At 40.8% G+C, this 26,608-nt stretch overlaps 1 long non-coding RNA gene across 1 annotated transcript; it reads right to left on the bottom strand.

Moving 5' to 3' along the window:
• Window positions 1–2,917: 2,917 nt before the first annotated feature.
• On the bottom strand, window positions 2,918–20,326 carry LOC109163313. Its single transcript, XR_002051248.1, has 3 exons — window positions 20,316–20,326; window positions 16,988–16,991; window positions 2,918–3,004 (listed from the first exon to the last, which is right to left on the bottom strand). It is a non-coding gene; the product is annotated as an uncharacterized LOC109163313 (long non-coding RNA).
• Between the last annotated feature and the right edge of the window lie 6,282 nt (window positions 20,327–26,608).

Below are 26,608 nucleotides of genomic sequence, written 5' to 3'. Positions count from 1 at the left end.
TACGAACCCTAACCCTAACAAAGTATTTAATCACTTACCCTAAAAGGAGAATTAAAAACTCATTAATCAACTAAGAAAGACCCACCATAGTCCATGGGCACACATCCCTATAACCAACCCCTTAGTTCTATAAGGAATAGAATTAGCAAGCCCATAGTGTTTAGACCCCAATTGGGACTCTTAGGAATATATATAAATACAGAGTCATAGGAGGCACCTAGATCTTACACGACAATAATCTCTCACCACACAAGGAATTCCAAGAATCCCCTTTAGGAGAAATCAAGAAAGAAGAAAGCTTAAAGAAAGACCCTTCATAGCCAAGGAAATTAATTATGGCTAAGAGGTAACCCATGTCTCAACAAAACCTATTTTCTTAGCTATGATCTCCCTCTTAGGCCTCCCTCTATATTCTCGTGTCTTGATGAATTCTTCTATGATAGTTGTGTTATGATCTTGTTGATTGATAAGATGATTTATAAGTCTTCTTGATGATCTTGATGTTGAAATGAAGTTTTTGATTTTGATATAATGATTGTTGACGAATCTTGATATTTCTTGATGTTAAAGATAAAGTATGTTCTGGATGGTTTGGGCGGGATTAGAGCCCTAGGATGAATTGGGAATTTGCATTGTGATGTTCTTGATTTATATTTGGGTAGGAATTCGCATGTTCGGGTGTTGTTTATGTTTAGAAGTCGTGATAGGATGAGTCGTATGTGATTCTTGCTTTTGATCCGTTATTTGACTACGTGGTGTCGTTAATTGCGTTTGAAAGTGTCCAAGCATGGTTTCGGGTTCCACAAAGGTCCCTGGGACGAAATTATGGTAAATGAGTCAGTGGGGGGTAGGTGGGGGTAGGGGAACCCGCCACCTACCCGCTGCCCAGAATCACCACCGGGCAGCGGGGAGCCGCCGGGCAGTCGCCTGCCCCCCGGCAACCCGCGGCCGGAACAGTGAATTCCGACGGGCAGCCGGCGGGTGACCCCCACCCACCGGCTACCCGCTGGCCCGTACCCCACCCCCGGGTGTCCGGCTTCCCCGTTTGATGTTCCCCATCCCCCACAGTGTCCCAACGGACCCCGTTTGTCGTGCTCGAGTCTAGTTTGATATTCCGGGTACCATTCGTAGGTTAAACGAGTCTTAGGAATTGCATGCTAGTTGAATCGGTAACCCGTTGGCCTAGGTGGAAGTTGTATGAACCCTTAGGACTATTCTTAGTATGTGAATGATCACACGTAAGATTATTTATATGTCTCTCCCCTCCCAATGTGTTATTATGTGCTCCTATGTGTTATGTGTTGCATGATCCCCCATTTTGGTTATAGACCAATTGGGTGGTTGCCGGGCTAAGGTTCGGAAGTCGGTTGAAGACCGAATGGATATTTCCCGGACTAAGGTTCTGAAGTCGGTTGAAGACCGAATGGATTGATCCCGGACTAAAGGTTCGGAAGTGGCTAAAGGCCAATGGATTGTCCTGGGTTAAGACTCAGAAGTGGCTGAGGCCAAATTGATTTACTTCTTGGACTACAGGTCCAACTATGGGCCTCGGTGCTATGACCCACCGGACCTAAACGCGCTAGGACGGTGTGTAGGGCCAATAAGCCGAGGAAGGCTGTAGTCCACCGACTTGAGTAATCAGGCGGTGTGTAGGGCTACGGCTGACTGCGATCCACCGAATGATGGGACAGCGGTGTGTAGGGCCATAGTCTCCGAGGATCTTCGCCCACCTACTGAGTATAGCTCAGGGGTAAGCCGGTCTTAGATCCGCTATGGTCCACCGACTGTGCGCATCGACGGTGTGTAGGGTCGTATGTCCCCCCTTGTAAAGGGGATCACGGTCCACCGACTGGGTGCGTCAGCGGTGTGTAGGATCGTGATCCGACGTTGAGTTCGTCAACGGTTCTAAAAGGGTTGGTTGCGATCGACTCCCCTCATATCGCGGTATTGAGGTAGGGTGCTGCGGGGCCGTGTTAATGCTATACGCATTAACCCTCATGTTTGGGGCATGCGATTGGTCCCGTGGCGCCATCATTGAGTATGTGCTATGAATGATGATTGAATGATGATATGGTGAAATCGGAAAGGGAACTGTGACCTTTGATGTGCATTTCTATGATGATATCTCTACCTAACTATCTATTACTGTTAACATGCTTACCTCTACTTGTCGAGTCTATTCCCGGTTTTAAAGGCTAGAGTCTCCTAAGTATATCTTCCTCCTTCAAAATGGTTTTCCTATATCTGTATCTATACATATTGTATTTCAACACGTTGGAGTGGGTTACCAGCACCTCTCGCTGAACAGATATATTTGGCTTTCAGGAACAGATGAGTAGACACCGGAGCGCGATAGAGACGTGAAGCGTAGAGTATATAGTTCCCTTTCGGCCTGCATGCCATATCTATGTATTAACATTATTGAGGATCCTAGTTAGTTTTCCTGTGCACTTGGGTTCTCTAGCCCAGGTGTGGCATAGCACCCCACTAGTACAGATTTGTAAATCTGCTACCCTTGTACAGGGCCATCAGCTACCCTTGTACAAGGGTAGCGGATGTGAGGGACGCTGAAAGTCGTGAGCTTTCCGCTACCCTTGTATAGAAGGGTAGCGGATTCTCTTATTTTATTTTATTTTTTAAAGCACATGCTACCCTTCTTTAAACATAAGGGTAGCGAACACTATTAATTTATTATTATATTTTAAAGCATCCGCTACCCTTCTTACAAAAGAAGGGTAGCGGATTATTTAATTATTTAAAAAAAAAATCATTTTAGTTTTAAATCCCCCAATTTTTAAAAAATTCTATACGAAATTCATGCACTACATATAAACATAATACTAATCATCAACACAATATTATCAACAAACTATCAAAACAAAATATTATCAACACAATATTTAATCTAAAACAAAAATTACATGCACTCTTCTAAAAAGTATTTTGCCTATAACTCTCGAATCTCATCAATTTCGTTGGTAGAGTACGAATTTCCTTCCAATGCCTACAAAATAATTTAGTTTATCAAATTACTAAATATGTTAATTAATAATAAAATATAATTTAACTACTACAAAGCAAAATGTCATTTATGACTCATTAGTAATTCCCAATTTCATTAGATCATATCCAAGCAAACTCCCAAGAAAGCATGTTTCAACTCCATAAAGTTATGTGGAACCTATGCAGACTAACACCCAAGAGTATCAATACTATCCTAACTTATTATTGTATAACCTTAGCTCCTTGTGGGTTTAACATGAAAAACTTCTAAATTCAAGTTCATTTCTTTAATGAGAAAAGATAGCTACAGGAACAACATACTAAAATAAACCACTGACCCATATTGGATGACATCAGCTTCTCCACGAGCAAGTCCCCGAGAAACAGCATCCTGAAAGAGAGATTAATTCTTAAATGAGAACGGTTGTTTGAAAATAACAATTTATGTCTTAAATCTGTTCTAAGAATAGGATCTTCTTCCAGTATTTAAAGATGATTAGTTTAACAGGTAAATGGATGCCTTAATGATATAGAGCCGTCAAGTTTCTTCTTCTCCAGCAACCATATATGCGGCAAACTCTACTGCTATTTCTTCTGTAACTGGCTGTGTGAGGTTAACAGGTTCTCCTTCAACACCAGCAACAATAACACCACGTATATCATTGCAAAGTACAATAAATATCAAAGAGAAATCACTATTTTTATGAAACTGCTCATGTGAATGCATCCGTAGAAATGCTGCATTGTTGGTCATCCAAATATACATATATCACTACTTGTAACTGATCAAGTAAATTTTTTTCACCATATTGTGTTACATAAATGGCAGATGTCATGCAACTCGTGAAATACAAGCATAAAACAATAATTGAAACAAAGAGATCAAATAAAGAAAAGAAGAGAAGGACAAATCAGCAAAGCAAAGCTAGATACCTGCCATTCTGAAGCTTAAGAAAATCAGTTTTTTCACCAGATGACACAGCTGTGTTAGATGGTGCAGCTGCATCAAAATTTAAATTCATGAATATGATGTGTGGTTGATGAGATATCTTCTATTGGATGCAGGAACTATATATCAATAACCATCATTTCTATCATAGGAAGGAACTAAGTATATATCAGTAAGGATAATAAGCAAAGAGGTGTTAGTAAACAATCAAATATTCAAAGGGATTGGAAACCTATTATTGAATCTGATATGAACTTGAATAGTGAGATTCCAGAACAGACAATTGCAATAAAATTTTCCTCGGTTGCATGGTGGAGTTGCCATTCCATGCCAACTTCCCTACTAAAGGGGAAAGAAAGTCATGCCTAATAAGATCAACATGGTCCTATTGCTACCAGAGTATGTTGGACAACCTTCCCCGATAGTGCTGCATAAAATTTGAAAATTTCAACATTGTAAGATTTCTGATTGAAAATGACTGGAATAGTGTCAAAATCATTGTATTATTTTGATGCATAATTTAAAAGAACATGAAGATGCAATTTATACAAAATTATAAATCCTTTTAACCATTTATACTGTAAGGCTACAAAACAGAATCATTGACAGCTATGTATGAAAAGTATCAATGCTTGTTGGACTTTCACAGTAATACTTTTGGAATCTAGAAAAATACAAATTAGAATATCAATGTAGTATTTATGAAGATAAGTAGACAGTGGTATGTCAGAAATTATATAATTCACCTAGCCATTTATACTAAAAGGATATAAAGCATTGTGTCTTTGACAGATAAGTGGTAAAAGTATCAATGGTTGCTGGAATTTCAGTAAGAAGATAACAACATTTACAGAAGCAAGAAAATCAAGAAAAATACTGCAATATTTATGAAAACAAGTAAACAGCTTAATAAAGCACAAGACTAGAAGCTTGCCGCTGCCCTGCCCGAATGCATTATCAAATATATCAATGACCACAAGATGGTGTAAGCAAAAGACTGAATGAGGGAAAATGTAAAAGATTTCTAAAAAAAATGATACTAGTATTCGGTATGTTTGATGCAGGATAATATTCTTTTATAAGTTCAATTCAAGATAAGAATATAAGATGAATATCAGAACTCAGGTCCATATCTCCATTCCAGTTCAAAGAATAAAACTTTAATAGTCTTACTAGAAGCAAAGTGAAGATAACCTTACCTGAACCAGGTGCACACCCTCTTCATATGGTTCGGGCTCAATAGTAAGTATGATGTTAATTGTAGTATTAACTGGTTTCCACAAGTAGATGAACAAATATTACCGTCAAAATGTCGAATAGAACGTCTAATGACTTTCTTGGCACAGCCTTCACAATGCAAATCGGCCTTTAAAACGACGGTGGTTGCCTTCACAGTGGCGACGCTGCTGCCGCACTTTTTCTCCCCACCTTCCTTCTTCGGTTCTTCTTTCTGGAAAAAAAAAAGGATGAATCTAGCTTTGAGCATTGAATGTCATATATATGACGAAATACAATGGCAGAGATTCATACGATAGTTAATTAAGAGCTAAGAATTACCTAGCCCATGGCCGGAAACGTGTAGGCGTCGATGGGAGTGGCGGAGGCGTCGGCAGTACGTGGAGGCATCGTTCACTAGTACAGATTTGTGAGTGTTGTTTATAAGAAACGGAAGAAAAGAACTCTAAAGTGATACATTTATCAAACTCCAGAACATCCGCTATAACCCGTCAAAACATATATAAATTTCATGACTTCTGATTACATAAGCATTTAAGTTCATATCAAGCTGGTGCTAAAAGTACAGAATAAAAATACTGCAAGTCTCATAAGCAAATTCAGAATGCATTGGACCATGTCTTTATTTGACACATAAACCCTACAGTTGTAGTCTAACAAGTCCTTAGTTCATTAAAGGTATAGGGGCTAGCAGTTTAGAGTTCCTCCTTCATCCTTACTTGAGTTAATAAAATAAGCAGAATAGAGTAGTTGAAATACAAACTACAAAATCATAGGCTAATCCTAAAAAATGACATAAACCTAAAAAATGTGTTTGTACTTAGTAAAGTATGTAGTACTTGGTTTGGGTTAAACAATGTGTTAAAAAAGCTCAAAGAGAACATATTTTCTGAGCAGTAAATACTCTGCAACATTCAGGATTGCCATTAAGTGAGTTTGCAACAACAAATCTAGCCGGATCATGATCCATCCTTCACTAACATCTCAAGGCTAAACTCAATTAAATTATTAATTAGCAGCTATGTATCTCGTCATCTCGATCTGTACATACCGGCCAACTAGTTTTCTGACAGACTCTTCCTATGAAAAAACATATATATCATGCAAAATGGACAAAATGAAATGAGACAGAGAAATAAGTAGTGACAAATAAATTTTGGAAAGACAGTGGGTATCCAATAAATAAAAATAAAGAATGAATGAATGAATGAGGCAGGCTGTAGGCTGTAGCTTCTAACCTCATTTCATTTTGCTGAAATCTACTTGAATTGGTCCTCAGAGCCACTAACTACTTCTGGTCTTGTGCCTCTTTAACAGATATTTCAATGTATCTTTCTTTTTCTTTAATTTGTGGATTGTGGATGTACGACTTCAATTTCCCAACCCCAACATCTTCTACCATTTTTATCTATGAAAACAAATGAGGTTAAGAAAAAATTAAATAATACGGAGTAATAGATTATGCACACAATTAAGTTCAGCATCTAATAAAAAAGAAAAAAAAAGAAATTAAGAATGAATGAATGAAAGAGTCATAACTTCAATTCTAACCTCAGAATTTGCCTTTTCAACATCTTCTATACACTCTACTATATTTTCAGGCCCCTGCCCCTGAGATGATGAAATGATTAAACGAAGCAGCGGCTGGAGCGGTGGTTCGAAGCAGCGCCGGCGACCCTGTGGCGGTGGAGACGGCGGATGAGGTCGTGGGGCGGTGAATCGACGATGAGACGGTGGTCGAGGCCGTGTCCTCGCCGGAGATGCGGCGAGTAGATCGAGCGAGATGTCGTGTCCTCGCCGGCCGCGAGGTTAGGTTTGCAGAAGCGCGCCTTGGTTGTGAGATTGAGCGGTGAGAGGATGGAGAACGCGTTGTAGGAGGGTTATGTTTTTTTAATTTAATTTTTTTTTTAATAATATCGTTTCTGCTGCCCTTTGCTACGCGAAAGGGCAGCGGAAATTCTTTCCGCCTTCTTTTTTATTTTTAAACCGCTACCCTTCTTTTAGAAAGGGTAGCGGTTTCTTATTCATTTAATTACAATTATACCACCGCCCCTTTTTTAAAAAAATAATACACTACCCTTGTTTAAAGAAGGGTAGCTTAAAGTAAGATTTCTTTGTTCTATTCTGTACTAGTGCCCCATACTCTTATATTATGTTTCCGGGATTTTGTAAGGATTACCTTTATTATATAAGTTTTAAATGTTCTAAAATTCTGGGGTGTTACAGTTGGTATCAGAGCCTAAGTTTGACCCTAGGATAAGACTCTTAAGACCAGACTTTAGGAAATTAGACTTGAACTCTAGGTATTCAGGGACATAAGACTCAGGAATCTTAGGACGCGCAGTGAGATTGTGAGCCTACCCACCACCATCACATAACATCCCACCACCCTATCCCTCAGTAACTTAAAAGAATTTCTCTTCGCTTATCACAGCAAGGTAAGGGAACGACCCTCTAAATCAGTGTAAACATTGGTTCTATAGATCAGCAACATGGCACCGAACAGAAGACAATCAAGGACTCCAGAACCCACCACACACGACCCCCTGGCTCAAACCCTGCAGCAACTCACCCAGGTCGCCCAAGCACTAAGCGACGTAGCCCTCCGCAACAACACACCACCACCGAACCCAAACTCAGAAGTCGCCCGACAGGTCTCGAACCATCAACCACCCACGTTCTCGGGCGAAGAAAATCCCGCCATCCTCGAAGAATGGATACGGACCTTCGACAAAAATTCTGGGGTTGGTAGAATGCCCAGAAGAACGCCGCGTGGAGATAGCCTCGTTCTACTTTGGACACGAGGCAGATCTTTGGTGGACCCACGAAGGACCCACTTACAGGCAGGAACCAGGATTCAACTGGGAAAACCTGAAAACGCGCCTGCGAGAACGATTCTACCCGGCACACGTGAAAGCTTCGATGCACGAGGAGTTCCTCCACCTAAAACAAGGCACGACGACCATCACTGAATACCATAAACGATTCCTCGAACTAGCACGCTTCGCGCCAGAATTAGTTCCTACGGAATTAACAAAAATAGAAAGGTTTGTATCGGGCCTCAACTTCGGAGCTCGGAAAGCACTAATAGTAAGCGGGCCCCGCACCCTCAACGAGGCTTACTCCAGTGCTGCCAACCTCTACCGAATCCAACTACTACAACGTGGGGTACAGGATCAGATTCGGAAGAGGAATACCGGAGGTGGTGCACCACCAATGAAGCGAACCAGAATCGACACCAACACCAGGCCAAACAACCCAGCCGGACAAAGAGCACCCCCAAGAAACAACGAAGCCAACGCGGGGGGCTTCCCTTGCCCAAGATGCAACCAAAGCCATAGAGGCAGGGACTGCATGGGGAACCCCTTACGGTGCTTCAACTGTGGAAAAGAGGGACACAAGGCCTTCCACTGCTCGCAACCCTCAAGTTCACGCCCCATAAACATGGGCCAACACGGAGGCACGAACAACCAAGGGAATCGCAGTGCCACCGGAAAGGTATTCGTCATGAGTCGTACGCAAGCCGAACTCGTGAACGAGGACACCCTCAACGAAGAAAACATGACCCCGGAAGATTAAAGAAGGAAAAAAACAAAGACTACACAACAAAGAAAGACTAATGTCACTAATGGGAATTGAACTCTAGACCTCCCACTTACAAGTCCAAGCTCCTAACCACTAAGCCATAAGTACTTCTTGAGACCTTAAGGGAACACTCCCTTCTTAAAACCCCACAAATCCCTAAAGCCCCAAAAATCCCCAAATTAAAAACCCTTCTTCTTCCTCACACCCTCCCACTCTCACCCTCACCCCCTCCCTCTTCGCACCCCACTCCAAAGCCGGCGAGCACCCCCCACGAAACCCACCGGCCACACGCCGCCGCCACCGGCCGACCGCCGCCCGTCGACCTCGCACCACCAAACCACCGCCCAGCCGACCGCCTCGCCTTCGCCCGGAGGTCGCCCACGACACGCCCAGCCCCGACCCGCTGCCCAGCACCGCCAGCCGCACGCCCAGCCACCGTCACCGTGCACCACCCCCCCTCTCCTCGCCGTTTGGAACAGGAACGCCACCCACCGCCGAACCCGCCGCCAGAGCCTCGCCGGAATCCCACCAGAAAAGTCGCCGGAAAAGCTCACCATCAAGAAACGCTTCACAATGCCAAAGTAACCCCTCAAAATCTGCACCCCGGAGTGTAGCAATGTCGGCTACACCGTGATCGGAAGTAAAGCCCTTGAACCCGATCAATTCTCTCCGGAATTGGTCGATATGCTTAATCACCAAGGGTTATTGGATACCTATCTCACCATTAAAGGGGATACATACCCCGAACTGGTGAAGGAGTTCTACCAACATTTGGTAGCCATCAAGCGAGGTGATAAAATAGAAATCACCACCAAGGTCCGAGGCAAGGATATTATACTTTCCGAAGGCCGCTTGGCCAAACTCCTGAAATTAACCACCACAGGAATGTCGAGCTATGACCGAAAAGGGTGGATTGTTACCCAAAATACGGGGTACAAAGACTACCTCGGATACCTACTCGGAAAAGAAGAAGGTTTCACCTCGGCCACACGGCCAAATAGGAAGTGGCTAACCGTAGAACAAAAGATATTGGTTATGATTGTGACTGATAGCCTTTTGCCCATAAATAATAAAAGCAAGGATGTGGGGAGTTTGGAGTGTACTTTTTCCTATCTCTTAAAACACAAGATCAAGTTCAATTTGCTGGCCCTCATGTTGAAACACATGGAGTTTTGCAAAACCAGCAACCGACTTAGCCTGCCCTACGGAATGATCCTATGTTGGATCATGGAAAAAAAGGGGGTGGATCTGAGCCACACTGAGGTCAAGACCGCAAGTGACATGGTTTTCAATGCTCAAAATCTCCATCGCAATGATATCTACTACACCGAAGGGGGACAGCACATCACCCTCGAAGAGATTTGCCTTAAACCCGAGGAAGAACGAAGGGAACTGGTAGATCAGTTGGATATCTCCAACAAGAAACTCAAGGGGGCAATGCAAGAATGTGGGGAACCGGGGGAAAATGAGGAACAGGAAGAAGATAGTGAGCCCAATCCACCAGCACAGGCAAGAGGAGACCCAAGGGGCCAAAGTGGAGAAACCGTCAACGAACGCATCCTTGCACAACTCACCCGACAGAACTAGATCATGGACGAGGGGTTCTCTTCCCTAATCCGTGCGATACGCGCATTGGATCAAAGGGTGGCTACCATCGAGGCCATGCTAGGCACCCGCGGGGCATCCAGCTCAGGAGCAGGGAACCAAGGTAGACCCGAACCCTCTAAAACTACCACCGCACCAAAGATCCAGTCTACCTAAACGAAGACAACACGTGGAGCCACATCTCCTAACCAGGGGGCCAAAATACGTGACGTCTAGGGGTGAAAGAGTGGACCCACGCACCGACTTTGGGGACGAAGCCTCTTGTAAGGGGGGGGGGGGGGGGGGGGGAGAGTGTAACACCCCGTGTTACGACCCCTAACCCTAACAAAGTATTTAATCACTTGCCCTAAAAGGAGAATTAAAAACCCATTAATCAACTAAGAAAGACCCACCATAGTCCATGGGCTCACATCCCTATAACCAACCCCTTAGTTCTATATGGAATAGAATTAGCAAGCCCATAGTGTTTAGACCCCAATTGGGACTCTTAGGAATATATATAAATACAGGGTCATAGGAGGCACCTAGATCTTACACGACAATAATCTCTCACCACACAAGGAATTCCAAGAATCCCCTTTAGGAGAAATCAAGAAAGAAGAAAGCTTAAAGAAAGACCCTTCATAGCCAAGGAAATTAATTAAGGCTAAGAGGTAACCCATGTCTCAACAAAACCTATTTTCTTAGCTATGATCTCCCTCTTAGGCCTCCCTCTATATTCTCGTGTCTTGATGAATTCTTCTATGATAGTTGTGTTATGATCTTGTTGATTGATAAGATGATTTATATGTCTTCTTGATGATCTTGATGTTGAAATGAAGTTTTTGATTTTGATATAATGATTGTTGACGAATCTTGATATTTCTTGATGTTAAAGATAAAATATGTTATGGATGGTTTGGGCGGGATTAGAGCCCTAGGATGAATTGGGAATTTGCATTGTGATGTTCTTGATTTATATTTGGGTAGGAATTCGCATGTTCGGGTGTTGTTTATGTTTAGAAGTCGTGATAGGATGAGTCGTATGTGATTCTTGCTTTTGATCCGTTATATGACTACGTGGTGTCGTTAATTGCGTTTGAAAGTGTCCAAGCACGGTTTCGGGTTCCACAAAGGTCCCTGGAACGAAATTATGGTATATGAGTCAGTGGGGGGTAGGTGGGGGTAGGGGAACCCGCCACCTACCCGCTGCCCAGAATCACCACCGGGCAGCGGGTAGCCGCCGGGCAGTCGCCTGCCCGCCGGCAACCCGCGGCCGGAACAGTGAATTCCGGCGGGCAGCCGGCGGGTGACCCCCACCCACCGGCTACCCGCTGGCCCGTACCCCACCCCGGGTCTCCGGCTTCCCCATTTGATGTTCCCCATCCCCCACGGTGTCCCAACGGACCCCGTTTGTCGTGCTCGAGTCTAGTTTGATATTCCGGGTACCATTCGTAGGTTAAACGAGTCTTAGGAATTGCATGCTAGTTGAATCGGTAACTCGTTGGCCTAGGTGGAAGTTGTATGAACCCTTAGGACTATTCTTAGTATGTGAATGATCACACATAATATTATTTATATGTCTCTCCCCTCCCAATGTGTTGTTACGTGCTCCTATGTGTTATGTGTTGCATGATCCCCCATTTTGGTTATAGGCCAATTGAGTGGTTCCCGGACTAAGGTTCGGAAGTCGGTTGAAGACCGAATGGATATTTCCCGGATTAAGGTTCGGTAGTCGGTTGAAGACCGAATGGATTGATCCCGGACTAAAGGTTCGGAAGTGGCTGAAGGCTAATGGATTGTCCTGGGTTAAGACTCAGAAGTGGCTGAGGCCAAATTGATTTACTTCTTGGACTACAGGTCCAACTATGGGCCTCGGTGCTATGAACCACCGGACCTGAACGCGCCTGGACGGTGTGTAGGGCCAATAAGCCGAGGAAGGCTTTAGTCCACCGACCTGAGTAATCAGGCGGTGTGTAGGGCTACGCCTAGCTGCGATCCACCGAACGATGGGACAGCGGTGTGTAGGGCTATAGTCTCCGAGGATCTTCGCGCACCTACTGAGTACAGCTCAGGGGTAAGCCGGGCTTAGATCCTCTATGGTCCACCGACTGTGCGCATTGACGGTGTGTAGGGTCGTATGTCCCCCCTTGTAAAGGGGATCGCGGTCCACCGACTGGGTGCGTCAGCGGTGTGTAGGATCTTGATCCGACGTTGAGTTCGTCAACGGTTCTAAAAGGGTTGGTTGCGATCAACTCCCCTCATACCGCGGTATTGAGGTAGGGTGCTGCGGGGCCGTGTTAATGTTATACGCATTAACCCTCATGTTCGGGGCATGCGATTGGTCCCGTGGTGCCATCATTGAGTATGTGCTATGAATGATGATTGAATGATGATATGATGAAATCGGAAAGGGAACTGTGACCTTTGATGTGCATTTCTATGATGATATCTCTACTTAACTATCTATTACTGTTAACATGCTTACCTCTACTTGTCGAGTCTATTCCCGGTTTTAAAGGCTAGAGTCTCCTAAGTATATCTTCCTGCTTCAAAATGGTTTTCCTATATCTGTATCTATACATATTGTATTTCAACACGTTGGAGTGGGTTACCAGCATCTCTCGCTGAACAGATATATTTGGCTTTCAGGCACAGATGAGTAGACACCGGAGCGCGCTAGAGACGTGAAGCATAGAGTAGATAGTTCCCTTTTAGCCTGCGTGCCATATCTATGTATTAACATTATTGAGGATCCTAGTTAGTTTGCCTGTGCACTTGGGTTCTCTAGCTCAGGTGTGGCATAGCACCCCATACTCTTATATTATGTTTCCGGGATTTTATAAGGATTACCTTTATTATATAAGTTTTAAATGTTCTAAAATTATGGGTTTTACACCGGTCCCAGCCAACGGTCCAACAAGGGAACCGTTGGCTAAGGCCGTTGCTAATCAGGCCTAGGGAACGACCCTAGGAGAGGGTCGTTGCCTAAAGCCGGTGGCTAGGCGGTCTGAGGAGCGGGCCTAGTTGAGCCTCGCCCCAAGTTCCGTTGAGTGCTTCCAGTGCAGTGGCCGGGCCCTTGTGGCTCAGCTACGTGTCGTTTCGGATGGGGTGTCATGGGCCCTTGTGGCTCGGTACCTCTGGGCCGTCTTGACGCACGTTTTGGCTTTGATTTCGATGAGTTTGGAGGAGATTTGAGCCCTCTATGTTAGTTTTGGTGAGGGAATTGTTACAGAAACATGTCCAGTGAATGAGATTAAGTGTTTATCAGACTTTGATCATCTATATGTTGAGCATGATGTTATTTGATTGTTAATAGAGAAGTATGAGCTTATAGATGAGTTTTGTTAGCAAAGTAGGCCTAAATTGTCTTGTATGAGTTATTTAAAGATTATTGCTAATTTTACAAGCATGGAAGTATACAGAGCATGTCCAACTTGAAAGCATGATTTACAGTAAATGAATCCCTTGAGTAATTAGAGTTCAAATAGCATGCTAACTACTTGCTAAGTGTTTATTGAGAAGTTTTGCTAAGTTATGAGTTACAAGCATGATTTATGAAAATTGTTGAGTTTCACAGTGAATAGAAAGTAGAAGCATATGTTACAGTAAAGTGCATTTGAGCATTTCATGTTTTAAAAGTGCATAAGTGGCCAATGTGAGCCTAAGTATTATTTTCTAAAATCTCATTTCCATGTAGAAAACCTTTATCTTTTCTATTGAGAATGAGTTGAGAAGTATGTGCATTTTTTTGCATAAGATAAGTGATGCATATTTGAGATGCATGAGTGATATAGTTATATATATCTATTGTGAGGAAAACCTTGTTTTTGGAGGACCCGTTTGGACTATGTCCTTTCGGAGTAGAAAGCAACGGACATTGCGGTCCGATTTCATGTAACGCGGCGTATTCCCACGTTACAAGGTTGGAAACTGCCCTCCAGGCTTGGAATCCTGGTCAGGGAGTGTGCACACTGAAAGTCCGATACCTTATTCCACAGAGTTTGAGTTTTGGAACCACGAGATTGGTTCTATGGGCGGGATGAGAGATTGGCCGGCTATACGCCGTGCCCAATGGGTCCATTCACATTATGGTGAAACCCGGCCTCGCCCACAAGTAAAGAGAAAGTGAGTTAGCATGACTCTAAGAAAGCGAGTCATTGAGACTCTAAGAAAGCGAGTCAACACGACTCTAAGAAAGCGAGTCTTGGAGACTCTAAGAAAGGAATAAGCAAAGCGAGTCATTTTTGGCTCTAAGAAACTTCCACAGAAAAAGTATTCTTTTTACAAAAGAGTGTATATGTATATGTACCTATACTTACATATCTTGCACGAGATTGCATGATTAGTAGCATGAGTTTGCTTATAATATATGTTGCACTAGATTGCATGATTAGTAGCATGAGTTTGCTTATTATATATCTTGCACGAGATTGCATGATTAGTAGCATGAGTTTGATTATTATATATCTTGCACGAGATTGCATGATTAGTAGCATGAGTTTGCTTATTATATATCTTGCACGAGATTGCATGATTAGTAGCATGAGTTTGCTTATTATATATCTTGTACGAGATTGCATGATTAGTAGCATGAATTTGCTTATTATATATCTTGCATGAGATTGCATGATTAGTAGCATAAGATTGCTTATGAGTTATTTGATAGCATGAGTTGCTTATGAGTTATACGTCTTGCACTAGATTGTGTGATTGATAGTATGAGCTTGTTGTGAGTTATATGTCTTGCAAGAGAATGCATGATAAGTATATGACAGCTCATGAATGTTTATTTGAGTTATATGAGAAAGCATGAGTTTATTTGAGTAAATGAGAAGCTTAGTTTGTTCATGAGATGAGAATGTGATAAGTGTTTATTGAATAAGTATGCCTACTTATTACTTAGGTTGCAAGCATCTAGAAGGTAACACCAAAGTATGATTTAAGAGTTTAAGTGGTTGATTCAAGAATGTAGACTCTGTTTTCCAAAGTATATATTGTGTTTACTTTACATGGTTGAGTGGCGTTATACTTAGCTTCGTGCTAACGGGTTTTGCTTGCTACTTGTTGTTTGTTAACCCCTTTCAGGTGGGCCCAGCTCGTGGGTATGAGAGAGTACGAGTTAGACTAGTTAGTTAGATGACTTGTAGTCTAATTTCTTGTTATTTGGTTTTTGTATTATGTTATCTCTTTTGTTGGTGCCGGACACCGGGGTTGTATTCCCCTAGTTATTCGGATGTTAGTTTGACTTGATGTTTAGTTTTACCCTTAGCCTGTGCGATCACCGTGGCAAGTTGGTTGTGGCGGTGACGCTCCTACTAAGTTTGTTAATTAAGTTTACTTTTCCGCTGCTTAGTTTATCTTATTTTGGTTTTAGTTTGTTAAGTAAGTTTAAGAAGAGTGGGGTGTTACAGTGGGTATATGGCTTGGCTAACCTAGGGAGACCTAAGGCACCATCACTAGGATGCGTAGGACCTAGTCTCTTGTTCCCTACGTCGGGCGAGGCATTCTATCAAACACTTGGTGGACGGTCTATCGTCTCCTCCCCTAAGCTCGCCCTCTCAGGTCGTAGGAAGGGGATTGCAAGGGAAAGACTAAGGAGAGTGCAATCTCTTGCTAAACTCTCACTCTCACACTCATCTAACCATAAGAGCTCTCAATGGAAAGAGATCAATATGCACTCCTCTACAACAAAGGCATACAAGGCCAATACAAACAACCAATCTCATCATTCGTACATTCAAAGCATAAGAACACAAACACAATCCAATACCAATCCAAATCCTAGATGTCTTGCAATTCATCATCATTTATAAGATCAAAAAGCACAAATTAGATATGAAATATGAACAAGGAGAAGAAATGTTACCCAAATCTTCAATCTAGATGCTTGTAATCCAATAACAATGTTGAACAATGAATTCTAGGTGTGAAATGTAAATCTAATCTAAGAAAATGAGAAGAAAAGATAAACCATAATCTAACCTAACCTAAGCGATCTAAATATGAGAGTAAAGGAAATGGGAAAAAAATCTTCCAAAATTATCCCCTTACATGCCTTTAAATAGGCTTAAAATATGAAATTTCATTTAAATGGCCCGTCCACGAAATTACAACGCTCGTTGTGAATTTCTTGGATGTTTCTGGAATTTTTTCCCTTCACCAAAGTTGTAGCCCTTGAAGTTTCAGAACCATAGCCACTTGAATCACCTCATTTGGACACCGCTAGCTCAAGATATGATCATTCTACCTAACTGTCGCCGGAATGCCCTGAAATTGACAATGTTTTGCTATTTTCTTACAAAGGCAATGGAATTAGTCCTTAATCTTAAATTTTATCAAATTATGTTATTCTAAGCATGAATTAGGCATAAAGGACTCCAATTATAGCACAATATGCCTCTTAAATACTCTATAAAACATAGCATCTTTGGCACTTATCAAGTTCCATTAAAAAATGTGTTGTTAATGTCCAGCTGACGAGTTACCCACCCATGTGTAACAACTAGACTTAATACCAATCGAATAGTTGCTAGTTTAAGAACTCGACTGGAGGTCTCAGAGTAGTCAAGCCCCGGCCACTGATGAAAACCTTTGGCGACTAGTCTAGCTTTGTACCGAGCAATGGACCCATCTGGATGATACTTGAGGCGAAAGACCCATTTGCAACCCACAAGATTGTGAGATGGATCGGGAGGAACAAGATCCCAAGTCTCATTACGAGCTAACGCTGCAACCTCATCCTTCATTGCAGCCAACCAGTTTAGATCCTGCATAGCTTGCTTAACAGAAACAGGTTCAGTAGGAACAACTTGAGTTGACAAATTGAGATTTCGAATGGGTTTAAAGATGTTGTTTTTTGACCGAGTAATAATGACACGTGGGGCAGGAGTTGTTTCACAAGCTAGAGGATTAGTAGGAGAAGTAGCCGAAGATGAAACTTAACTCGTTTGTGACCAACTAGAGGGAGAATAGTGGGATGTAGAACCATGCAAGGATGGTGATGGAGACGGCTGATTATTTTGAGCAGGAGGTGAGGGGATCGTAGGTGACAGAGGCAAAAATATTGGATTGTAGAACAATTCGTAGTATTTGTAATTGTCAAAAGAATATAATGGTGAAGTCCAAACATCACTGAACACAACCTCAAGCGGTTCTGATGTAGTAAGAGTAGAGTTTTTGAAGGGAAATTTATGACTTTTATTGCTAAGACATGCATTACAATGCGTCTGAGCAGAAGAATTAGAAATGCCTAAACGAACCAAGAGTTGGTCGAGAATGGGAGCGGATGGATGACCTAAGTGGTGATGCCAATTGTTGCGACAAACCATTATGGTGAAAACATGAGTAGACAAACTAGGAGACGCCGGCCACTCATAAACTCCATTTTTAGATGGTCCGGTTAGGAGGGGTGCCCCCGTCTGAATGTCTTTAACACAAAAGGCAGTGGGTGAGAATTCAATAAGAGAATTACTATCACGACAAAATTGAGAAATAGAGATAACATTTTGACGCATGGTGGGAACACACAAAACATTAGGAGGGGAAAAAAGATTTAGATGTAGAAAGGAGAGAGATAAAACCAGTATGTGAGATGGGAAGACCAGAACAGTTCCCTATCATAACTTCATCTGTACCATCATATGGTGTGTGAAGAGCAAGATTAAAAAGATATGTGGTAACATGATCGGAGGCACCACTGTTTAGCAACTAGAAGGGTGCAACCGGTGAGGTGGCAGCAACATGAGCCTGTGGTTTTACCTCTTGTTTGCGGTAAGACGATGGGGGGAACTGAATATTTGGTATTGTCCACGAAAGACAGAACAATGAAAAAAAACATGACCTTGAACATTACAGCACTGGCAGCGACCAAGAAAGGGTTTTGGAGCAGGCCGGGATGAATTGTATAGTTGTTGAAGCGAGGATATGAGGGTTGCCGAGTCTGAAAATTGCTTGCTAGTCGAGTTTGAGTAGGAAGCTGGAATTGTGGTAGGAGGAGTTGCACAGTGTAGAACAAGTTCTTTGTTAATTAACTTTTCATGCAACTCTTCAAAGGTGATGATGGGGTCACGTCCATTAACAACATCAATAACAGATTGGTAACCAGAATCCAGACCATCAAGAATCTTGTCTGTGATATCTTCATGTTCCATGGGCTTGCCTAAACGGGCAAGTTCAACAACTCTCTTGATCTGGTTCATATACTCGGTAACTATGGAGCTGCCTTTGATGATATGCTTGAGTTGATCCTTGAGTTTTTTTATGTGACCACGGGTGGGGCGAGCATACGTATTTTCTAGTATATTCCATGCCTCGTGAGAAGTTCGGGCACTCAAAATGAGAGGCCTGACAGCTAAGGACAAAGTACCAGCTATAGCACAAAATATGAGTTTATCCTGGCGTACCCAAGTGGAATAAGCAGGATTTGGAAGTTCGCGATCTTGCACAGTGATAGTAGCAGTTTGGACGAGTTTACTGCCATCAATAAAATGTTCAAGATCATAGCCAATAAGAATATATTCAAGCTGAATTTTCCATGTGATATAGTTAGAGGAGGTGAGTTTTTGAATGTTACGTTATGAAATGTAACCACAATTAGTGGTTAGCCAAGTTCAAGTTATTAGGAATGGTATGAGAACCTTCAACATTAGGTACCAGATTAATCGGATTGGGGAGGACAGTAGGTTGGGTATTTGCATCATTAGCAGCCATGGAAAAGTAAACATAGGGAGGAAAAAAATTATACTTTGGATCAAATAGCTCTTGTTACCATGTAGATTGGTGAAGAACTGATGAATTTGTATTACTCAATGAAAGTATTTATACTACAAAGGTGAAGCTAATAGCCTACTAAACTCAAGGTAACCACAACTACAAAAACGAAACAAACTTAACAAACTACACATAGCCAAGCACTATATTAACTCTTATCATTTAATTTTCTTTGATTTTATTTAGAGGTTGTGTACAAATCAGCTGTTGTACCCAGAAAAAATAATAAAAAAAATAACTCCAGTCAGTCAAGTAAGCGGTCGAGCCGAGTAAAATTTTGGTGGTCCGCCAGCCTTCTAAACGGCACAGGCCGAAAGCCTTTCTAGGTGGTCAGCCAGCCATCTAATTAAATGGCTCGAAGGAAAACGCCTTCGGTGGTTTTTCAACCCTTCAAATGGCACGACAAATTAAGTGCTTACCAGCCAATCAAATGGTAAAAGAGGTAGGCAACTGCGAGAGAACAACTAAGTTAACCGTCAGACGCGAAGTGACTGACTAATTCTTTCTCTTTGAAATCTTTGCAGGTTTGAGGATATGCAACAAGATACTGAGGGACTGTCACGTGCCAAGTGGTCAATTAACTTTGGATAGATAAAATAATTGGTCTGGACCCTACCCTTTAGTGGGTTTCATCTCATGAAGATGTTTTTTTAATCGATGTTTTAAAATTTTGCAGGTGATCGGCTTCTCGATTATCAAGTACTCGACCTCATGGTCAGTAACTACTCGGCCATTCGGCCTTAAGTACTCTACCTCTCAACCCCTTAGAGCTACCGATTAGTTGTAGAAATGGAGCTCTTGAAAAAAGTGCTCAGCATATACCCCCCCTTGAAAAAGGGATACGTCAATAAAGTCCTTCACGCCTCCTTGAAAAAAGGAGTCGGCAATGAAATCCCTTCATGTTTCCATGGAATAAGGAGTCCGCAATGAAATCCCTGCATGTTTCCTTGAAAAAAGGAGTCGGCAACGAAGTGTGGTGTATGGTAGTGAACTCACTACAGATCGTTGCATTCTACTTTCATGTGCCATGCTTCGCTAGACACAGGAATATGAAGGACTAGATGATGGAACATGGACTATGGGTAGACAACTAACCAGTCAATCGCGACAATAAAGGGAAGAATTATATAGCAACCATGCAATTATGGAAGGATAATCAAAGTCAATCTAAATTAGCTCCTAGCACCTAAATTATCATTCTCCTTCCTAAAATCACTTTCCAAATCTCATTAATTACCCTACCTAACCATAAATACTGAATTGCCATATAGATCCCGATTACCAAATGCTCTACATATTTCTCCCCTATAAAAGCCTTAATTAGTCATAATGAAAGGCATCGAAATCCTCTCATCCCACATTTCTTTAGAAAGAACAGAAATTATACATGTAGCAAACTATCAAAATATAGTGCACCTCGGCTTGGCATCGCCAACAAAAGGTCCGTGGTTTTCACCTTCCGGTTTCTACGTAAATATTAGAGTGTCTATTTATTTTTTATTCTCCATTATTTATCTTTTATTTATTCAATCGGTTGTGTTGGCTCGCCGTTTGACTACCCCGGTGGTCAATAAAAACCAACACATAATATATCAAAAATACATATATATTGAAATACAAATTATAATAAAAAAAATATAAAACAACAATACATACAATTGATATATATATACATATATATATATATATATATATATATATATATATATATATATATATATATATATATATATATATATATATATATATATATATATATATATAGCACGCACCACGTGTCGAGATCTAGGTGCACCTAGATGAAAGTAGGTGCACTTGTAGGTGAAAGTAGGTGCACCCAATCAATGAATGTTAAGAAGGAAAAATTACATGCACTTGTAGGTGAAAGTAGGTGCACTTGAAAGTGCAAGTAAAATGTATTACAAGTGCATGTAAAATGTATTACAGATGCAAGTAAAATTTACACTGAGTATCAATACTAAGTGCACTTGACGTTATAACTTGATGCATTTATAGTTATAAGCAGTTGCACCTAGATGCACGAATGTTAACATGGTAAAATTACTTGCACTTATAGGTGAAAGTAGGTGTACTTGTAAGTGAATTTACCTGCACTGTTTATTTGCAAAGGTACACCAACCACTTTCACTTGTAACACATTTACATGCACCAAAGTTTGAGTTATTTACAAAAATTCCACCGCGTTATTTTTAAAAAATTACATCTGATTCGTTGATCTGGATACATGGATGGCTGGCATGCATTCGTATTTCTCTCCTTGGCATCTATTCGGCACAGGAGTGCGCCCCTATTTATATACATATACATACATACATACACACACACACACACACACACACACACACACACACACACACACACACACACACACACACACACACACACACACACACACACACACACACACACACACACACACACATATATATATATATATATATATATATATATATATATATATATATATATATATATATATATATATATATATATATATATATAGATTTTGAATCCGGTGCACCCCCTCTAGTTAGATGAATTCATGAGCCTTAATCCTATTCGTTTATTTATCTTTTTTAACGGTTCAGATTTGGTGCTCTTTGAAACCACGTGTCATGTATTTCTATTAAGTTAATGGGTAGTTTTGTCTTTTGGGACTATGTTCATTATGTAAAGTAATTATGCCACGTGGTTTTTGGGGCGAGCGTAGAGATAAATTAGGATATATTCTTTTTCAGTCACATTGCCGCCTATTCATATGGTCTCTGCCTGTCTTCTCGCTTAGACCATCCTCTCATATTCCTCGACAATCTTCATCTTCCTTCGCTTAAATTAGGGCTTGCAGGGTCCGAGGCCAATTTTGCTTTGTGTTTGAATCGTTGTTCTTCATGGCGGGTTCGAGCTCGAGGCGATCTAAGCGACTCAAGGGGTGTTTGCCCGATCCCCTTCCAAGTTTTCCGATTTTTTGGTCCTCTTTTGCTTTGCTCATATGGTTTTTTTTTTTTTTTTTTTTTTTTTTTTTTTTTTTTTTTTTTTTGCAGTTATCTTTTGTGTTTCCTGTTGGGATATCAGGTTCGTCCCTCTGTTGTGGGGTTATCGTTGTCTGATTTGGGTTTTTTTTTTCGGGGGTTTTCCGCCGGTATGGGGAGTTTGGGCATTTGTGTTGTGTGGCGGTTGTTCTTGAGGGGATGGGGGGGGGGTGGCGACGGTGGGTATGGAATTTTTGGGGGTTCAGAATATTCATCCCTAGTCTAGGACGGATGGGTCGTTGCATGTGTGTTGGGTAGGATTTTGTTTCACCGTTTGCTGGGGTTTTTGCCCGGGGGTCTGGTGGCTGAAGGATTTGTTGTTCACGGCTGGGGCGGTGGGGTTGTGGTGTTGAGGGGATAAGGTAGTTCAGTTAGGGTTGTTCCGAGTTTTTTGTTTTTTTTTTTGGTTAAATTCTGGCAGATCAGGGGGGTTGTAGTGGGTGTTGTTTGCATGTTCATGGGTTTGTGAATGTGGTTTGGGTGAGTGTTTTTTTACTATGTTTTTTGTTTTTTGGTTGTGTGTAATTAGTCTAGGTTTTTGAGGTGTGTTTTTGATGGGGTGGTATGGTCGTGCAGTACTAGTTTGGTCTGGTGGGATTTAAAAGTGTCTTTCTGTCTGTGCCTGGTTTTGTTTTGCATGTTTGTCCTATGTGTAAAAGTCTTTGAGGCTTCTAATGGTTGGGTTCATGGTTTGTGCGTTGTTGTGCGTCACCGTGTGCAAGTTATGCTATTAGGGACTTGACATCACGGGTTTTGTTTTTTTATTTTGTGTTTTTTTTTTTTTTTTTTTTTTTTTTTTTTTTGTGTTTAGCTGTGGAATGGTTTTTTCTTTTTTTGGCTTTGGATTTAGTCTGAGGTCATTTTTGGTTTTGTTTGTGCGCGGAATGTTGGTGTTTTTTTTTTTTTTTTTTTTTTTTTTGCGTAGGGGAGTAAGTTGGGGTTTTTTTATTACTATTACAGTGTGTGCGTGCTTGGTTTAGTGGGTGCATGCTGTTGTTGTATGTTAAAAGTTTGGTTTGTGCGTAGAGGTGTGTCACTGTCTTCAGATTGAGTTGAATGTGTTACGGTGTGGGCGTAATGGGTTTATGGTCTGTGCGTAGGTTATTTCTATTTGATTCATGGTGTCCTGAGATTGAGTTGAATGTGTTACGGTGTGGGCGTAATGGGTTTATGGTCTGTGCGTAGGTTATTTCTATTTGATTCATGGTGTCCTGAGATTGAGTTGAATTTGTTACAGTGTGGGCGTAATGGGTTTATGGTCTGTGCATAGGTTATTTCTATTTGATTCATGGTGTCTTGAGATTGAGTTCAATGTGTTACGGTGCGATTCTTATTCGTTATATTATTTTTGGCCGGATACCGTATGTGGGTGTTTGTTTCTATTTTTGTTGTGTCGGGAAAGGGGTAGTAATGTTATTGTGATTGGATTTGTTAGCTGGATTGGTGTGATGCTTAAAATTTATGTGTGTGCGTCATCAGTTTACAGTATGTGCGTTGGATTTATGATTAGCATCTTCATGGCTGCTATATTGTCTATAGTTAGGAGTGTGGGGCAAGGTTCTTTACTGTGCATACGGTGTGTTGTGTTCTTATTTTGGTATTTGTGTTAATGATTTTTTGGTACCAGGTGACGTTGTTGTTGAGTCGACAGCTGATGAAGCTATTGTACCACCCTTGCCACCAACCCCCTTAATGTGGAATTACCCGCTCGCCCGGACCAACAGGTGTCGGATTCCAAGGACTCGGATGATGGTGGTGACGCAGTCGATGATTCAATATTTCCCCCCCTTAAGATCCGGGCGGCTACGAAACACCTGGTGAATCCCATTATGCGATTTAGTGCTCGGCAAAAGAGAATTGTCGTTGAGCTGGGGTTAGGGGAACTCTTGAATTTACGGACCCCTGACATTCTTAAGCGAATGGCGAGGTGGTTGCTATCTAATTTCGACCCCGTGAACATGTTGTAATTTGATTTCAGTATTCATTTGGGGAGAAATATGTTGTTGTCATTATTTTTAGTAGAACTTTGTGCGTAACACTGTATCGGCGTGTGCGTATGCCTGGGTTGAACAACAAAGTTTAGTGTAATGTAATTATAATTTAATTTCTCTATTAATTTTGAAATAACCCGTAGAATTCACTATTTAATCTGTATCTAATCAGCTTGGTTGTATTAGTGTTTTGTGTTAGCTTACGTTGACGCTCTTACGGGTACTAACTAATCATGAGTTGACTGCTCGTAATCCTATTATTATTTGTAATATGCATAAAGACAGTCACCCCTTACTACCTTCAACTACTTTCGCACACGCTGGCAGTCAGGTTGCACAAACATCCTACATCAAACGCCCAATCACCCAAACAACATAACACTCAAGCTACTGGTGGCAAATGCACATACCGATACAAAATGCACACAGCAGCATCTAAACGCACAAACCCTTAATTTGTTACTCACAAACAACTTTAACACCGTGCACCCTACACCATCACACTTTACGTCAACCAAGCAGGCACAGACTACCTATGACCATTCACCACTGTCGCTCAATCATTTTAGAACATACGGTTCACCACTCAATGCCTATCACGCACACGCTAATACAAGCCAATGCATGGACCTCTAAAAAAATGCCTCACTAATCAATTAATATTTAGTGCAACTAAAACAGTGCAGCACATTTGGTAATTTATGTCTGAATATATTTTCCCAATCAAATACTCCTAAATATAATCCAAATGATTCTAATTAAAATCTATCCATAATTAATCATATCACTACAATTACATTTTAATCCTTTTACTTTTAATATATCCTTATTTACTTTATTATTATCTTCTAATATCCACCATTCATGTGGAATCAATCAATGGCTATTAAGTGATCTCATGATTTCATATATAATAGGGGTGCACCGGATTCAATTCGCAGCCTATATATATATATATATATATATATATATATATATATATATATATATATATATATATATATATATATATATATATATATATATATATATATATAGAGTTAATACCCAAAATCGTCCTCGACTATAGTGGTTTTTCTCAATTTCGTCCTAAACGACTTTGGTGACCTAATATCGTCCTAGACTTTTGTGTTTCCCTCAATTTAGTCCCAGACTTTTGTGTTTTTGCTCAATTTAGTCCCTCATTTGTTATTCTGTCCATTTGGTGTTAAATAAATAGACAATTCAGTAATTTTAATATTGACATCTCTTTACTCATAGACATGTGAACTGCGAAATCCTTTTTTTTTTACGAATTACTCTCAGAATTACTCCTAAAACTGCGAATATAAAATTGGATTTGCAAGTACGGGAGTAATTTTGGGTGTAATTCGTACAAGAAAGAGGAATTTCGCACTTCACAAGTTGAAAATAAAGAGAGACCAATATTGACATTACTGAATTGTCCCTTTATTTAACACCAATTTGACGAAATAACAAATGGAGGACTAAATTGAGCGAAAATCAAAAGTCTGGGACGATATTAGGTCACCAAAGTCGTTTAGGACGAAATTGAGAAAAACCACTATAGTCGAGGACGATTTTGGGTATTAACTCTATATATATATATATATATATATATATATATATATATATATATATATATATATATATATATATATATATATATATATATATATATATATATTAAGGATTAAATGAGAACTCATCCTTAGGTGAGGACGTGAGAACTAATCTTATACATTTGTTTTTTTTTTTTTTTTTATTTGGATGACCCAGATTTGAGTTCCTGAGATGACATGGATTGATCTTTTTTGTTAAAGGGGGGATAGTAGTGTATTTTTCTATTTTTTAAGTGTGAATGCATGTGTAATCCTTGGCCAAATTGGTTTCCTATTTTCTTGGATCATCACTGTTGCAATTTGGAGCCGCGATTTCTTCATCATTGATCCAGTGTTCGCCCATGCAAACTAATCACTATTTTTTATTTATTTTTGTTCGTTCTTTTGAGTATAATATTATCTATATTTGGATGGTCGTGTATATGTACAAATGCTTGGGTAGTACGATTGTTCATTCGTGTGTGCTGATTGTGCAACCTAGTGTTGTAAGTTGTGCACCGTAGGCTAGAGAGTTGTGCATTATTGCACATAGTTCAATGCATCGTTGGACATTGGGAAATTCACTGTAGAATTTTTTTTGTGGGGTTTGAATGCACAATAATAAAGTTATCGATGTACAACACTCAGTATAGGAATGCACAACATTTTGTATAGGAATGCACATCTTTTAATAAGAGTGATTTACCCTAAATTTATATATTTTAATATTTTAAAGGGATTTGTTTCCTTAAACCGTGTGATTTGTTCATTTTAATCTCAGTCATACATCATTCTGATTTAATGGTCTAGATTAGTCCTCACGTCCTCACCTAAGAT

Source organism: Ipomoea nil, unplaced genomic scaffold, assembly GCF_001879475.1.
Source record: "Ipomoea nil cultivar Tokyo-kokei standard unplaced genomic scaffold, Asagao_1.1 scaffold3017, whole genome shotgun sequence".
Lineage (NCBI taxonomy): Eukaryota > Viridiplantae > Streptophyta > Magnoliopsida > Solanales > Convolvulaceae > Ipomoea > Ipomoea nil.
This window is presented reverse-complemented; position numbering and strand designations above follow the sequence as displayed.